The sequence below is a fragment of the Salvelinus sp. IW2-2015 genome, linkage group LG13 (assembly GCF_002910315.2).
Source record: "Salvelinus sp. IW2-2015 linkage group LG13, ASM291031v2, whole genome shotgun sequence".
NCBI lineage: Eukaryota > Metazoa > Chordata > Actinopteri > Salmoniformes > Salmonidae > Salvelinus > Salvelinus sp. IW2-2015.
Genome location: NC_036853.1, coordinates 1,883,508 through 1,895,288, shown reverse-complemented (window position 1 = coordinate 1,895,288; position 11,781 = coordinate 1,883,508). Strand labels below are relative to the sequence as shown.

Below are 11,781 nucleotides of genomic sequence, written 5' to 3'. Positions count from 1 at the left end.
AGTAACTTCTGCTTCGTGAGGCAGCAACTGAGCAGCAAACTGTGAGTTGTAATCTGATTCCTTATAGAGGGCAGGAACTCCTGTTTTAACTAGGTGTCTTTCAAGGTTCTGCTCACAGATCTTTCCAAACTCTCTCCGGTCACAGAGATATCAAATTGACATGTTCCTGCCCTTTGCATAACACTCTCATCTGTCTACGGGCCTTGAGAATAGTGTTGAACCACAGCCCAGCAGGCAGAGCTACGCACAGGCTGTTGCCTGAGAGCAACTGGCCCAGCCCACCAAGCACAAATGCAAGTGATCAATTACTCTACTATCGCTCAAATGTGATAGCCGCAGGTCATGTACCGATGAGCACAAGAACTCCACCATCCACACTACACTCCCACCCAAGTGCATCGACACAAATCTATCTTCTTAAATGCACATAAACAAATCACATTTGCGTAATAAGCGAGTTTTTTCTCTTCATCTCCCCCACAACATAAGTTACCAGCCCATCAGCTTCCTTCATCTCCCCCACAACATAAGTTACCAGCCCATCAGCTTCCTTCATCTCCCGCACAACAGAAGCTGCTGTTCCCACCTCTCCCAAAAGCCTTGGAAGCTTGAGCAAAAAGTGACATCTTGTGAGAGCTTTACAATGAATAGGGCCCTGGTGAAACAGAATCAAATCAAATCAAATTGTATTGGTCACATACACGTGTTTAGCAGATGTTATTGCGGGTGTAGTGAAATGCTTGTGTTTCTACAGCTCCGACAGTGCAGTAATATCTAACAAGTAGTATCTAACAATTTCATAAAAGATACCCAATACACATAAATCTAAGTAAAGGAATGTATTTAAGAATGTATAAATATATGGACGGGCAATGTCAGAGTGGCATAGACTAAGATACAGTAGAATAGTATAGAATACAGTATATACTGTACATATGAGGTGAGTAATGCAAGATATGCAAACATTATTAAAGTGACTAGTGTTCCATTTATTAACGTGGCCAGTGATTTCTAGTCTATGCATATAGGCAGCAGTCTCTAATGTGCTAGTGATGGCTGTTTAACAGTCTGATGGCCTTGCGATAGAAGCTGTTTTTCAGTCTCTCGGTCCCAGCTTTGATGCTCCTGTACTGACCTCGCCTTCTGGATGATAGCGGGGTGAACAGGCAGTGGCTCGGGTGGTTGTTGTCCTTCACACAAACTATCTATGCTAGCAAACCCTGCGTACCACCCCTCACCCTGCTTAACCTTGAAGTCAAATTTACCTGCTGTTCTGCGTTGCTAATAAACAAATTGCCAACAAAAGGAGACAACATGCTTAGCGGTTTAGGCTTGGCACCCAGCCGAGAACACAAAAAATACACTTGCAAACTTACCAAAGCGAACCAACTCCTTGCTTATCTGTTCGTACGTAATAAACGGAGGCAGGTTTGCCACCACTACTCTTGTCAACAGTGTCGAAAGAGGGGAAATTGACGCCAACACACCCCACTCGCAACTAGCTGGGCAACAAGCCTTTTCATTAACACAACCACTGCCTTGTTCATTCTGGATGCAGAGTGTATATGTTCCAATCCCATGTGTTTGCTGACCATGAGCAAAACTTCCTCCACACCATTCTTCTTCTTCACTGAGGTTTAACGATGGTTGGCATCCAATAAACGTTGCATTACCTCCACCTACTAGACTGGAGTATAACTTCCTTATACTTTGCTTGAAATAAATAAATAAACAATTACCCTACCATCTAACACTGACCATTTTTTTAAATAATAAAACACCACCCTGCTCTATTGTATCTATTTAAATCTATTTAGTCCAACTTCAGGCCAACAGCCTGAAAGGATGGGAAACCACCACTTAACACACCATGTAACTCTTCTGACGCCAACTCTCGCACACCCAAATACCTCTCTGCAGCTGCCACCGCAACCTCCATTTTCAGCGAATTACGTTCCATCCCTGCAGTACAGTTGGTAACCATTGCTATAAATGCTTGTACAACTCTACTACTCATATCACTCCTCTCAGGATCCCTACCCCTTGACCCATCTTCCTCTACTTTCTTCACTGCCTCAGCATGACAACATCTGCACTGCTCTAATCTTGGAAACCTCAACTGGCCTCTTTCGCACCAGACATTTCTGATCCCCAGCCCCATGTTCACCCCTACAATTAACACATACCACTACCTTCCCCAATGCTACACAGTCCTTTGTGTCATGCCCTTCTGCACACTTCTCACACCTAGGAACCTCCCTCCTACACACTGCTGCCATATGCCCATAAGCTTGACACCTGTAACAACGTAATGTATTCGGGCACAAAAGCTTGTACAGGATAACGAATATATCCAAACATCCCTTTATTGGGCAAAGACTCAACATCAAAACTCAAAAGAACAGACAACGTCTCTTCTGTTTCAACACTCACGCCACCTTGTCTGTGTCGCACCAAACTTTGAGCATCACAAACACAGGGAATCTTCTCCTTCAGTTGGTCAACTTTCACATTTACCACTAACAGTACCGCAGCAATCAATCAATTTAATGGCACCCTTTTCTTGAGAGAAAAACAATTCACATCTCTTGCCCCCATTAATTTAACACGGAGTGCCTGCTCCCTCTGACCAGCAGAAACACAAACAATTATCACAAGACCACTTCTGGTTACCCTCACCGATTCCACATTCCTCACGCACCCTAAAACCACAAATGGATCAGCCAATGGCAAGAGTACACTTTTTTCAAAAACTTCACTCCTACTGTCACAGACTCATCTTTATCCTGACCCTCAGTGGAAGCTTCAGGCTCCGAGAACTTCACCACACCTACCACCTCTGATACTTCACCCTCATTCACTTCCATTTCTCCTCCTGTCTTCAGCTCCCTCTGCTTACACTTTCTATCATTCTTCTATTAATTACATTTACATGATTAGTTTAATCACGTAATAATAATTACAGAGAATTGATTTGATAAAATAACAGTCTTCACCTTTAATGATACTAAAGGGACGTTTGAACCAAATTAATGATTGATTCTGTTCCCAGCCTTCCTCTCTTGTCTGTTCCAGGCTCTGTGATCTCCTTCCACCTGACACCCAGTCATATCAGAGGCATCTCCCTGCACTTCCTCACCCTGTCCTACGGAGGGGGCTGTTTCCTGGGAGCCCTCATCATCCAGCTGGTCTACCTWCTCTCTGGAGGTAAAGGCTTCACTAACAGATGCATCATCGTAACCATAGAAACTGAAGAGGAACATACATTCATGTTGGAATGGTTGATGGGGGTCTGTCTGCATTATGGTGATTCAGTCCTATGGCCACTTATAGCACTGTTCTCCTGTCCAATTGCAGGTAACTGGTACCCAAACACACTGCATGAAGGGAATCTGGAGCATTTTTTCTTCTTCTTAGCCATGTTTACATTTACATTTAAGTCATTTAGCAGACGCTCTTATCCAGAGCGACTTACAAATTGGAAAGTTCATACATATTCATCCTGGTCCCCCCGTGGGGAATGAACCCACAACCCTGGCGTTGCAAGCGCCATGCTCTACCAACTGAGCCACACGGGACATGTTGATGACCATAAACACTCTGGTGTTCTGGCGGATATCTTACAGGTACAGTATGAGATTATCTCATATATCGATATAAATATAGTCATTGCAGATGAGGCAAAGGAGATGAGGAAGCCATTTTAGTTCTTTAAATATTGTGTTCAAGATTTTCAGTGAAACAAATTTGAGAATTTCCTTGGCCCCTTGAGGTGACCTGAACAAAGTATCAATATAGTCTGTGCAGATGAGACAAGTGACAGTACTGAGACAGGTGACAGTATTGAGACAGGTGACAGTTTTGAGACAGGTGACAGTATTGAGACAGGTGACAGTATTGAGACAGGTGACACTATTGAGACAGGTGACACTATTGAGACAGATGACAGTATTGAGACAGGTGACAGTATTCAGACAGGTGACAGTATTGAGACAGGAGACAGTATTGAGACATGGATATGATGTGGGAGTGTATTATATACTGTCTATTAGTCTACATGGATATGATGTGGGAGTGCGTTTATGTACTGTCTATTAGTCTACATGGATATGATGTGGGAGTGTGTTATGTACTGTCTAAATGGATATGATATGGGAGTGTGTTATGTACTGTCTATTAGTCTACATGGATATGATGTGGGAGTGTGTTATGTACTGTCTATTAGTCTACATGGTGTGGTATCCCAGGAGGTCTACCCCGTCTCTTGTGTCAATCTCTGCACGCTCAACCAACACCCCACGGTTTACCACAATAGATATGATGTGGGGAGTGTGTTATGTACTGTCTATTAGTCTACATGGATATGCATTGGGAGTGTGTTATGTACTGTCTATTAGTCTACATGGATATGATGTGGGAGTGTGTTATGTACTGTCTATTAGTCTACATAGATATGATGTGGGAGTGTGTTATGTACTGTCTATTAGTCTACATGGATATGATATGGGAGATTGTTGCGTCATCTATTTATCTAAATGGAATACTGGTACATAGATTACTGGAAATAGTTGATTCATTGTGTCAATGAACATTACATTATGACAATATGATATTCTAATGAGTCAACCACTAACGTTACAATATGATATTCTAATGAGTCAACCACTAACATTACAATATGAATTCTAATATTCTAATGAGTCAACCACTAACATTACACTATGATATTCTAATTTTCTAATGAGGCAATCACAAACATTACAATATGATATTCTAATATTCTGAGGCAACCACTTACGCTACAGTATGATATTCTAATGTATGATATTCTAATATTGTAATGAGTCAACCACTAACATTATACTATGATATTCTAACATTCTAAAGAGGCAACCACTAACATTACAGTATGATATTCTAATGTATGATATTATAATATTTTAATGAGTCAACCACTAACATTATAGTATGATATTCTAATATTGTAATGAGTCAACTGCTAACATTACAATGTGACATTCTAATATTCTAATGAGGAAACCACTAACATTACAGTATCATATTCTAATATTCTAATCTACACCCTATTCCCTATGTAGTGCACTACTTTTGATCTGGTCAGAAGTAGCCTAGTGCACTATGTAGGGAACAGGGTGTCATTTTGGGACAGTGTCAGTAGTCTATCTTTATCTCATCTGTCTTCTATATTATGTTCTTCTCTCCTACTCTCTCTTCCTCTCCTCCTGGCTCTATTATATCATCCACACTAGAAGCCAGATTCAACACAATCCATTTAAAAGTTAAAAACACACATTGGAATAAATAACAAAGGAAAACTATTACTAGATGAAGTTTAGTGTTGTATTTTTTATTTCCCATCACCATAAATCATATTTAATCACTGAACAGTAGCAGACGTAACTTCATCTGTTCCTGACTCTGGATAGTGGATTAAAAAGACCATCAATCTCCAATTGACTGAGCAGTATGGGAGAATAAAAGATGTCAACTTTATTAAGGTCGGTTTCCCAGACATCTCCATTGAGAATCTCCATTGAAAAAGCTTTTAAGTCTAGTACTAGGATTAATCTATGTCTGTTCCATATAGTTTAGTTAGTGATACTACCTGTTCCATATAGTTTAGTTAGTGATACTACCTGTTCCATATAGTTTAGTTAGTTAGTAAGTGATACTACCTGTTCCATATAGTTTAGTTAGTTAGTAAGTGATACTACCTGTTCCATATAGTTTAGTTAGTTAGTGATAATACCTGTTCCATATAGTTTAGTTAGTGATACTACCTCTTCCATAGCGTTTAGTTAGTTAGTGATACTACCTCTTCCATATAGTTTAGTTAGTTAGTTACTTAGTTAGTTAGTAAGTAATACTATCTGTTCCATGCCACTGAGGAAAATTACATAGAGACAGAGAACCAATTGAGAAAACATATCAATGGTTCTGAATGCCAACCAATATACATCAACACCATACATCATTGCATTTGATAAAAAATAAGTAAATTACATTTTAAATCAACTCTGAAGATCAAATCAGTCAGAAAAAAATAACTGTAAAGAAAAACAAAGCATTATATCTGGGGACCATCACCACCAGCATGACTAGTATCTATGTGGACCCTACTACAGTTTAACCAGCTCAGCTATAGACTACACCAGCATGACTAGTATCTATGTGGACCCTACTACAGTTTAACCAGCTCAGCTATAGACTACACCTAGTATCTATGTGGACCCTACTACAGTTTAACCAGCTCAGCTATAGACTACACAAGCATGACTAGTATCTTGTGGGACCCTACTACAGTTTAACCAGCTCAGCTATAGACTACACCAGCATGCTAGTACTATGTGGACCCTACAGTTTAACCAGCTCAGCTATAGACTACACCAGCATGACTAGTATCTATGTGGACCCTACTACAGTTTAACCAGCTCAGCTATAGACTACACCAGCATGACTAGTATCTATGTGGACCCTACTCAGTTTAACCAGCTCAGCTATAGACTACACCAGCATGACTAGTATCTATGTGGACCCTACTACAGTTTAACCAGCTCAGCTATAGACTACACCAGCATGACTAGTATCTATGTGGACCCTACTACAGTTTAACCAGCTCAGCTATAGACTACACAGCATGACTAGTATCTATGTGGACCCTACTACAGTTTAACCAGCTCAGCTATAGACTACACCAGCATGACTAGTATCTATGTGGACCTACTACAGTTTAACCAGCTCAGCTATAGACTACACCGCATGACTGTATCTATGTGGACCCTACTACAGTTTAACAGCTCAGCTATAGACTACACACCGCATGACTAGTATCTATGTGGACCTACTACAGTTTAACCAGCTCAGCTATAGACTACACAGCATGACTAGTATCTATGTGGACCCTACTACAGTTTAACCAGCTCAGCTATAGACTACACCAGCATGACTAGTATCTATGTGGACCCTACTACAGTTTAACCAGCTCAGCTATAGACTACACCAGCATGACTAGTATCTATGTGGACTACTACAGTTTAACCAGCTCAGCTATAGACTACACCAGCATGACTAGTATCTATGTGGACCTACATACAGTTTAACCAGCTCAGCTATAGACTACACCAGCATGACTAGTATCTATGTGGACCCTACTACAGTTTAACCAGCTCAGCTATAGACTACACCAGCATGACTAGTATCTATGTGGACCTACTACAGTTTAACCAGCTCAGCTATAGACTACACCAGCATGACTAGTATCTATGTGGACCCTACTACAGTTTAACCAGCTCAGCTATAGACTACACCAGCATGACTAGTATCTATGTGGACCCAACTACAGTTTAACCAGCTCAGCTATAGACTACACCAGCATGACTAGTATCTATGTGGACCCTACTACAGTTTAACCAAGCTCAGCTATAGACTACACAGCATGACTAGTATCTATGTGGACCCTCTACCAGTTTAACCAGCTCAGCTATAGACTACACCAGCATGACTAGTATCTATGTGGACCCTACTACAGTTTAACCAGCTCAGCTATAGACTACACCAGCATGACTAGTATCTATGTGGACCCTACTACAGTTTAACCAGCTCAGCTATAGATACACCAGCATGACTAGTATCTATGTGGACCTACTACAGTTTAACCAGCTCAGCTATAGACTACACCCAGCATGACTAGTATCTATGTGGACCCTACTACAGTTTAACCAGCTCAGCTATAGACTACACAGCATGACTAGTATCTTGTGGACCCTACTACAGTTTAACCAGCTCAGCTATAGACTACACCAGCATGACTAGTATCTATGTGGACCCTACTACGTTTAACCAGCTCAGCTATAGACTACACCAGCATGACTAGTATCTATGTGGACCCTACTACAGTTTAACCAGCTCAGCTATAGACTACACAGCATGACTAGTATCTATGTGGACCCTACTACAGTTTAACCAGCTCAGCTATAGACTACACCAGCATGACTAGTATCTATGTGGACCCTACTACAGTTTAACCAGCTCAGCTATAGACTACACCAGCATGACTAGTATCTATGTGGACCCATACTACAGTTTAACCAGCTCAGCTATAGACTACACCAGCATGACTAGTATCTATGTGGACCCTACTACAGTTTAACACGCTCAGCTATAGACTACACCAGCATGACTAGTATCTATGTGGACCCTACAAGTTTAACCAGCTCAGCTATAGACTACACCAGCATGACTAGTATCTATGTGGACCCTACTACAGTTTAACCAGCTCAGCTATAGACTACACCAGCTGACTAGTATTATGTGGACCCTACTACAGTTTAACCAGCTCAGCTATAGACTACACCAGCATGACTAGTATCTATGTGGACCCTACTACAGTTTAACCAGCTCAGCTATAGACTACACCAGCATGACTAGTATCTATGTGGACCCTACTAACGTTTAACCAGCTCAGCTATAGACTACACCAGCATGACTAGTCTATGTGGACCCTACTAGTTTAACCAGCTCAGCTATAGACTACACCAGCATGACTAGTATCTATGTGGACCCTACTACAGTTTAACCAGCTCAGCTATAGACTACACCAGCATGACTAGTATCTATGTGGACCTACTACAGTTTAACCAGCTCAGCTATAGACTACACCAGCATGACTAGTATCTATGTGGACCCAACTACAGTTTAACCAGCTCAGCTATAGACTAACCAGCATGACTAGTATCTATGTGGACCTACTACAGTTTAACCAGCTCAGCTATAGACTACACCAGCATGACTAGTATCTATGTGGACCTACTACAGTTTAACCAGCCTCAGCTATAGACTACACACAGCATGACTAGTATCTATGTGGACCTAACACAGTTTAACCAGCTCAGCTATAGACTACACCAGCATGACTAGTATCTATGTGGACCTACTACAGTTTAACCAGCTCAGCTATAGACTACACCAGCATGACTAGTATTATTGGACCCTACTACAGTTTAACCAGCTCAGCTATAGACTAACACAGCATGACTAGTATCTATGTGGACCCTACTACAGTTTAACCAGCTCAGCTATAGACTACACCAGCATGACTAGTATCTATGTGGACCCAACTACAGTTTAACCAGCTCAGCTATAGACTACACCAGCATGACTAGTATCTATGTGGACCCTACTACAGTTTAACCAGCTCAGCTATAGACTACACCAGCATGACTAGTATCTATGTGGACCCTACTACAGTTTAACCAGCTCAGCTATAGACTACACCAGCATGACTAGTATCTATGTGGACCCTACTACAGTTTAACCAGCTCAGCTATAGACTACACCAGCATGACTAGTATCTATGTGAGCCCTACTACAGTTTAACCAGCTCAGCTATAGACTACACCAGCATGACTAGTATCTATGTGGACCCTACTACAGTTTAACCAGCTCAGCTATAGACTACACCAGCATGACTAGTATCTATGTGGACCCTACTACAGTTTAACCAGCTCAGCTATAGACTACACCAGCATGACTAGTATCTATGTGGACCCTACTACAGTTTAACCAGCTCAGCTATAGACTACACCAGCATGACTAGTATCTATGTGGACCCTACTACAGTTTAACCAGCTCAGCTATAGACTACACCAGCATGACTAGTATCTATGTGGACCCTACTACAGTTTAACCAGCTCAGCTATAGACTACACCAGCATGACTAGTATCTATGTGGACCCTACTACAGTTTAACCAGCTCAGCTATAGACTACACCAGCATGACTAGTATCTATGTGGACCCTACTACAGTTTACCAGCTCAGCTATAGACTACACCAGCATGACTAGTATCTATGTGACCCTACTACAGTTTAACCAGCTCAGCTATAGACTACACCAGCATGACTAGTATCTATGTGGACCCTACTACAGTTTACCAGCTCAGCTATAGACTACACCAGCATGACTAGTATCTAGTGGACCCTACTACAGTTTAACCAGCTCAGCTATAGACTACACCAGCATGACTAGTATCTATGTGGACCCTACTACAGTTTAACCAGCTCAGCTATAGACTACAACCAGCATGACTAGTATCTATGTGGACTACTACAGTTTAACCAGCTCAGCTATAGACTACACCAGCATGACTAGTATCTATGTGGACCCTACTACAGTTTAACCAGCTCAGCTATAGACTACACCAGCATGACTAGTATCTATGTGGACCCTACTACAGTTTAACCAGCTCAGCTATAGACTACACCAGCATGACTAGTTCTATGTGGACCCACTACAGTTTAACCAGCTCAGCTATAGACTACACCAGCATGACTAGAATCTATGTGGACCTACTACAGTTTAACCAGCTCAGCTATAGACTACACCAGCATGACTAGTATCTATGTGGACCCTACTACAGTTTAACCAGCTCAGCTATAGACTACACCACATGACTAGTATCTATGTGGACCCTACTACAGTTTAACCAGCTCAGCTATAGACTACACCAGCATGACTAGTATCTATGTGGACCCTACTACAGTTTAACCAGCTCAGCTATAGACTACACCAGCATGATCGTATCTATGTGGACCCTACTACAGTTTAACCAGCTCAGCTATAGACTACACCAGCATGACTAGTATCTATGTGGACCCTACTACAGTTTAACCAGCTCAGCTATAGACTACACCAGCATGACTAGTATCTATGTGGCCTACTACAGTTTAACCAGCTCAGCTATAGACTACACAGCATGACTAGTATCTATGTGGACCCTACTACAGTTTAACCAGCTCAGCAGTACCAGAGAGACAAAACCCATGATAGAGGGCTGAGTGAATGTGGTCTGGACTCTATGGAGGAGGGTCATTGTGTCAGAGACACTGTAGAAGACAGAGTACCTGCCTTGTGATCCAGGTACACTCCTACTCTGGAGGACTGAGGGCCTGATACTTTAGTCTCAACATTGTTGTGTCTGAAAGAATAACCACCACTAAAGCACTTTAAAACTCCAGGACTTGTTACTGTGTCCAAATATATTACCTCTGTGTTTCTGCTGATGTCTTCATATGAGACTGCTGTAATAACACAAAGCCCACTCCACTCCACCTCCCAGTAACAGCATCCAGACAGACCCTCTCTACACAGCACCATCAAGTCATTTGTGAATCTGTCTGGATGGCAAGGATATGGTTGGGCTTGGCGTGAACGTGTCACCTTTCTGTTCCATTCAGACAGAGAGAGGTGAGTGTTCGCTGTGTTTTGGGTCCAGTGTGAGCTGACAGGAACTGGGAGAAGAGCAGAGCAGAGACCAATTGGGGAGTTTGAACAATAAGTTAAGTCAGATACTGCATCTACCCTGTCTTTGATTAGAGCACAGCAGAGATCAAATCAGAGAAATTGAAGAGTCAGATAGATACCCAGTCTTTGATTAGATCTACTATTGCTATATATTTCTAGAGGGATTGTTAGGAGTGTCAGTAAAAAGAGACTGTTAGTTACTTCAGAATAAAGAGACTCACATTGTAACAACTGTTCTCTGGTCTTGGGCTCTGGAGGCAGTACAACATCCCTATATTCACTACAGACACACAAACATGTTATCATCATACCATATTCCACATGTATATACTAGTAGGGAACTTTCAATGGTCAAAAGTTAATGTTCTTATTATTTTCAACTCACCTGTAGTGGATGTTGGACCATTCTCCTTTAAGGAAGTCTTCTATTTTCTCTCTTAGTTCAGACACAGTCTTACTC

General features: G+C 41.6%; 1 long non-coding RNA gene and 1 pseudogene across 1 annotated transcript; both read right to left on the bottom strand.

Annotated features, from left to right (window-relative positions):
- Positions 1–5,343: 5,343 nt before the first annotated feature.
- On the bottom strand, positions 5,344–6,235 carry LOC139028508 (uncharacterized). The gene is made up of 2 exons (XR_011480716.1): positions 5,802–6,235; positions 5,344–5,770 (listed from the first exon to the last, which is right to left on the bottom strand). It is a non-coding gene; the product is annotated as an uncharacterized lncRNA (long non-coding RNA).
- A 4,503-nt stretch (positions 6,236–10,738) lies between these two features.
- Positions 10,739–11,627, bottom strand: LOC139028557 (cytolytic toxin-beta-like; annotated as a pseudogene).
- Positions 11,628–11,781: the final 154 nt, after the last annotated feature.